Source organism: Arachis duranensis, chromosome 4 (genome assembly GCF_000817695.3).
Source record: "Arachis duranensis cultivar V14167 chromosome 4, aradu.V14167.gnm2.J7QH, whole genome shotgun sequence".
Taxonomy (NCBI): domain Eukaryota; kingdom Viridiplantae; phylum Streptophyta; class Magnoliopsida; order Fabales; family Fabaceae; genus Arachis; species Arachis duranensis.
Genome location: NC_029775.3, coordinates 98323336 through 98329202, shown reverse-complemented (window position 1 = coordinate 98329202; position 5867 = coordinate 98323336). Strand labels below are relative to the sequence as shown.

Here is a 5867-nt window from a genome sequence, read left to right as displayed (position 1 = left end):
GATGGGATCTGAGAAGGGTGGCAAAGTCCGAGTTTTAGGGGATGTATTGCCGAAATTTTATGAGAATTTTGGGAAGTTTTGTATTGGTTAATTTGGGAAGAATAGTTTATTTGATTAAGATTGAATGAATGTATGTTTGTGATACCTAGGCAGTAGCAAGGATTGTGGTTTATTCCGCTTGCTCCAGGTTGAGCTTTTAAACACCCGCATGGGTAGAAGCGATAGTAGTGGTTCTTTCACTCGCTCTGGGTTAAGCAGGTAGTAACAAGGGGGTTGTAGCTCAGACCCTCTTGCTCTGCGAAGGGTGTTTCTGTCCACGCTTAGCTAACAGGACATGTCGGGATTGGCTATATAACCGACAGATGATATCATCAGCTATAGGGCAGGAATACATCATATGCATATGTGTGTTTTATTTGATTGTACATTAATTGGGCTTGCCTATGTGATTACTATGCTTACCTACTATACTTGTTACCTGATGTATCTGTATTCTACTTGTGTTTGTTTTGTCTGTATTGCTTGTCTGTACACCGGAGTCTTAGAGGATTGAAGGAAGGCGAAAATTAGTGCTTAAGTTAGAAAGGAATTAGAAATAAGAATCTTAGATAACCTACCCTGTTTATGGCTTTCAAATTATAAACTTTAAGATTTAAATCAGAGTGTCAGAGTTCTAGGATCGCCTTTGGCTTTTCCGAGACCTTATATATTATATATGTGAGCACTATTACCCTGCTGAGAACCTCTGATTCTCATTCCATACATATGTTGTTTTCAGATGCAGGTTAAAAGGCACCTCGTTGAGCGTCTGGAGACCTTCATTGCAAGCGAAGAACTATCTTTTGGGCTGTTATATTTTGTTTTAGGCTATGTATATATGTTTATAGAATCTCCACATGTATATTTTGTATTTTGTCCCTCCTAGAGGTTGACTTGGAGAAACAAGTGTTTATTTTGTAGTTTGAGTTTTATTTTGGGTTGTGTGTGTATGTGTATGTGTGTGTGTGTGTGTGTGTATATATATACTCTGGCCGACCTTAGTTTCGCAGGTCGAGTTTGGAGCTTGATATATTTTTTTTGGAACTTTGATATATATATATATATGTATATATATATTATGTTTTCAGCCTTCTTTTGATCTTGTCCATTCTGTTTTACGCTTATTCGTATGAGTGTGACATGATTTTCTGTTTTCGCTTTTGTTTAGCTTCTTCTTCAAGGCTCCTCATTATAAAATTCTTTTCAACTATATTTATATAAGTCTTTTCTTTTAGAGGTCGTAATACCTCGCCACCTCTGCTTTACGACTTAAGCATAAGGCTCCATGTGGTAGGGTGTTACATTCACCGGAAGACTATTGTTGTTGTTGTTGCTGGAGAAGTTACCAGTGGAGGCGACAGTGAGAAAAGAACGGCGCGATGACAAGCAATGGCGGATCTGGACGGTGATGCGATGATCTGTGACAAAGGAGTGAGCAGAGGAGCCGGCCAGACCAGAGGAGGCAATAATGAGAAAAGAACGACGCGACGATGAGCAACAGCGGATTTGGAAGCGGATCTGGACGGCAATGCAACGATCAGAGGAGGCGGTGCGACCAGAGGAGGTGATGGTGAAAAAATAATGGCGCTATTTGAGAAGACGACGATAGTAACTCCGTAACTGGGGAAGAGGAGAATGGTGTGGGTGAGTTAGGGTTAGTGAGAGTAACTCGGTAGCTATCTTACTTTATTTAAATTAGCGACCGATCAGTTTATTTAAATTAGTAATCAATTTAGTGACTAATTTAGTGGTTTTTACCCTTTTTTTCTATCGGTTGCAAAATCGGTCGCTAAATTAAAAAATAGCAACCGATTTTGTGACTAAAAGTTCCAAAGACATTACTTTTTTATTTTGGTTGCTAATTTGATCGCTAAATTAAACATAGCGACCAATTTTAGTGACCAACTTTATTCTGGTTGTATTAAAACTTATTGGTCGCTAATTCGGTTGTTATTAGTGACTGATTTTATTGGTTGCTAAAATCGGTCACTATCTTAACAATTAGCAACTGATTTAGTGACCAGGGCATTAGCAATCGAATTAGCGACCAAACAATTGTTCACCCTATTTCACTATCAGTTACAAAATCGGTCGCTAAAATAAAAAATAGCTACCGATTTTAGCGACCAACTTTATTCTGGTTGTATTAAAACTTATCGGTTGCTAATTCGGTTGCTATAGCGACCGATTTAGCGACTAATATTTTTTTGGTCTTAGAAATTCTATATCCATCACTAAATCGGGCTCTATTAGCAACCAGTTTTTTCGGTCACTAAAATCGGTCACTATTCTAGTAATTTTTTGTAATGAAAGGGCCGGGTATGAATTTAAAATAATGATTCACCTTTTACTGATGGTTAAACAGTAAGTAAGTAAAATACACTTGCGACAGTAGCAAAATGTTGCATTTCATTAAATCAATTTTATTGATGGCTTAGCTGTCGGTAATATATAAATAGGCACAAAAAGTTAAAAAATTTCACTCATTTATTTTAGTGACAGCATATTTATTTTATTCAAATTACCGATGGCCAAATCGTCAATAATTAATAAATAAATTAAATTTAATAAATATTTTATTAAATTAAACTTATGTCATCGGTAAATATAATATTTCGATAAAACTACATGTATATTTACTGACAGTTAAACTGTCGGGAAAATAAATCCTCGATAAAAAAAATAATAAAATCTACAATATTTATTGATGTCTTTGAAATTTACCAACAGCTATGCTGTTGGTAACTTTTGTCATTGAAATGCTTTTTGGAGGTTCTGTTGGTAATCACGACCATTAGTGTAGTAGTGATTACACTTATTACACATGAAATTATTCAATTATGCTAACAATAATTAATAAATATAAAATAAAATAAACTTTAATTAAAAAATATAAAATATGAGGATTTTAAATATTTTTAATTTATTTTTTATTTTCTATAACATATTTTTGTTTTTAATAATACCAACAAAGAAAAGAAGTAGGAAGTTGCTTCTTTATTTCTCATCATAACTAGAGGGAAAAGAAAAGGGGTAAATGAACAATATAATAACAAACAGAAGCTTGACAAATCTAGAACCAACGTGGCTTGCATTTATGTGATAGTATAATGGAAATAGAAATCATCAATGACTCCTAGTGGGGAATGGAACACCTCCATTTTTTTCATTTTCATCTTTCTCCATATATATATAAAATAAAACGACAAAAATCCTTCTCAATCTTGGTCTTTTTGAATGGTTTAATTGATATCACCATGACACCATATGATCCATTTCGCATCAATAAACAATAATCAGAGGTAATTATTCAGTGAACACATAAATTTAACTTACAAATTAAGTAAATATTTTACTATGTCAGCCAACTAACAACATAAATAAGTTAATTACAAGGTTTTCTTTTTTATTTTTATAGAAGGATAAATAAACCAGCTACAAATGACTCATAATACCACTTTGGTCATTTTCAATAATAAAAAACCCATATGCAATTGAATGTGAGGCAAGGAAGGTCATTGATTAGATAGTGCCTCACTGAGAATGACATATTATTCCTTTTTATTGAGAATTAGTATTAAAATAAATAAATAAATAATAAAAACTGATCCTAAAAAAATAACTTTTTTTCGTTTTTTTCTATCAAGTGATGATAGCATGAACTTGATATGATATGTCTCAACTAATATGGTTCTTTCATTCATATAGTGATAATCACATTTATGCAACAATTGGCTCAAATTTCGTTTCAACATCAAATTAAAGCAACATATATCCACTAAATTAATAATAATAATTGAGACCAATTTTTTTGCTTTGAGTGAGTGAATGGGGGCAAAAGAGAGAATGGAAACCTACGAGTTGGAATAAGACTGAGTACTACTTAGTTATTATTAGACAATTCTTCATCAAAAATAAAAAATAAAAAATTGTTTATAATGGATGATTAATTATTATTGCTCTCTTTAACATGCATGTCAGTGTTTTCTGATTATGACACAATCAAGTTGTTCAGTCCAATTATGTTTATCACCATAATATTTTCCAAACACACACCGACATTCTTCCAAAGCCACTCATATCGCTAAATATCCTTAAAGATTTTCAAGATTTGTTTTTGACTTCATGATATGATTTGAAATATTATTGTTCCCCCAAAATCTCATCATGTACAAGATATGATAATGTTATATATATCTTGAATAATAATAATAATAATAACAATACATAATACATAATAATGATAATGATAATTAAAAAAGTTAGATGGAAAAAAATAATATTATACTACTCACCTTCAATGTGTGGAAACATAGAAGCCAATCAAAATTTTCTCCATGAGATCCTTAGCTTTCAGCAGATTTCCCATTTCCAAATGCTATAATATTTCAGGTGCTGTCATCATGATGGGGAAGAGGGGCACATGAAGAACTAACTCCTCCATTAGCGAGAAAATAGTATAGAGAACATTACAGTGTACCAGGCAAATGTAAGCAATTTTATGAAGCAAAAGAAGCCACATGCCCTGATATATTAAGAACACTAGTGTTCCAGTCATAATGTATATATTTTATGATCAGAATCAACTGCAAAAACTACTAGAACACCAATATTTGATTTCTAATATATGCTGATATACTTGAAACTCTTCCATATGAAATCAAGCATAGCAATAATAATGTGAATTCTATGGTAAGTTAGTATTGCACGTGCCCTGCTTCTCCATCATGCTCAACATGCACCTTCTCATGTGAATATAGTAATATACTACATGTCACTAGCTATAGAAGTTATAGGAACTTGTTCAAACAAACAAAAGTATAGGAGCTAGGTAGATAGAAAGGTTTGAATTTCAAGATAGAAGAAGTAGTGGTGGATTTTTAGGTGCGTTTAATGACAAAAGGGGCAAAATGGAGTGTGTTTTTAAAGGTGGTGGTGTGGGTAGCATAGTGATATGGCAACAATTAAGGAAATTACAAAAAGAGACTTAGTTGTTGGGTGTGGGGGCCTATGGAGTTTTTAAACCAAACAACAGCATGTCATATTTCACATTACTATTTAGGACCACTTACTCTTCTCTAGAAACTAGAGCATTTATATATACTTGAAATTACATGTATACCCTCTACTTGCGTGAATTAGGTGAGCAATTAAGATTTGCATGTACACTCCTATATACCAAATGAAGAAAATCTAATTTGTCTTCATAACCTTGAACTGAATTAATTCAGTTACATGGCTTCTATATAATTGGGCTAAATTTGTTATATAGGAGGGGGAGGAGGGAGGACGAGGTTTGAAATTCAAATATATGGACTAATTTGATATTTTATATAGATATGAGACGAATTAAAAATATGCAATATATTACATACGAATTGCAGTTATTTTTTATTTTTCGAAAACACAAAACCATTTCAACAAATTGTGGTCATTTCTAATTTGTAATTAATTTTCTCTTTATTTTTTGTAAACACAAAATAGACTTGGCGTATTATTGTAGCTAGTGAGAAGAATTTTCTTATAATTAAAAAAGAAAAAAAAAAGTCCGGAACGAATTTCCAGTACGGGAGGACCGTTTTGCCATTTTCAGTGGAGGTGTTTTGTAATTCTTTGATTAAAAAATATAAAGCAAAGTCAAAAAGGGGGCAAAGAGGGTCTTCTTCCTCAATATTCTTTGTTGAGTTTTTCCTTCCTCGTTTGCAAGTTTTTCGATGAGTTTTTTCTTCTTTCTAGGAGAGATGATGTAAATACTACAAAATTTTTATTTATTTATAATAGTTTTTTTTTATTTATAGAGATTTATAACTTCCACCAAATAATTTGTG

General features: G+C 32.5%; 1 long non-coding RNA gene across 1 annotated transcript in view; it reads right to left on the bottom strand.

The window, feature by feature from the left end:
- LOC127739718 (uncharacterized) overlaps positions 1–4922 on the bottom strand; it is a 7984-nt gene extending 3062 nt beyond the window's left edge. The window contains exon 1 of the long non-coding RNA XR_008008102.1: positions 4335–4922. This is a non-coding gene — a long non-coding RNA (uncharacterized LOC127739718). The remainder of the gene's footprint in view (positions 1–4334) is intronic.
- Positions 4923–5867: the final 945 nt, after the last annotated feature.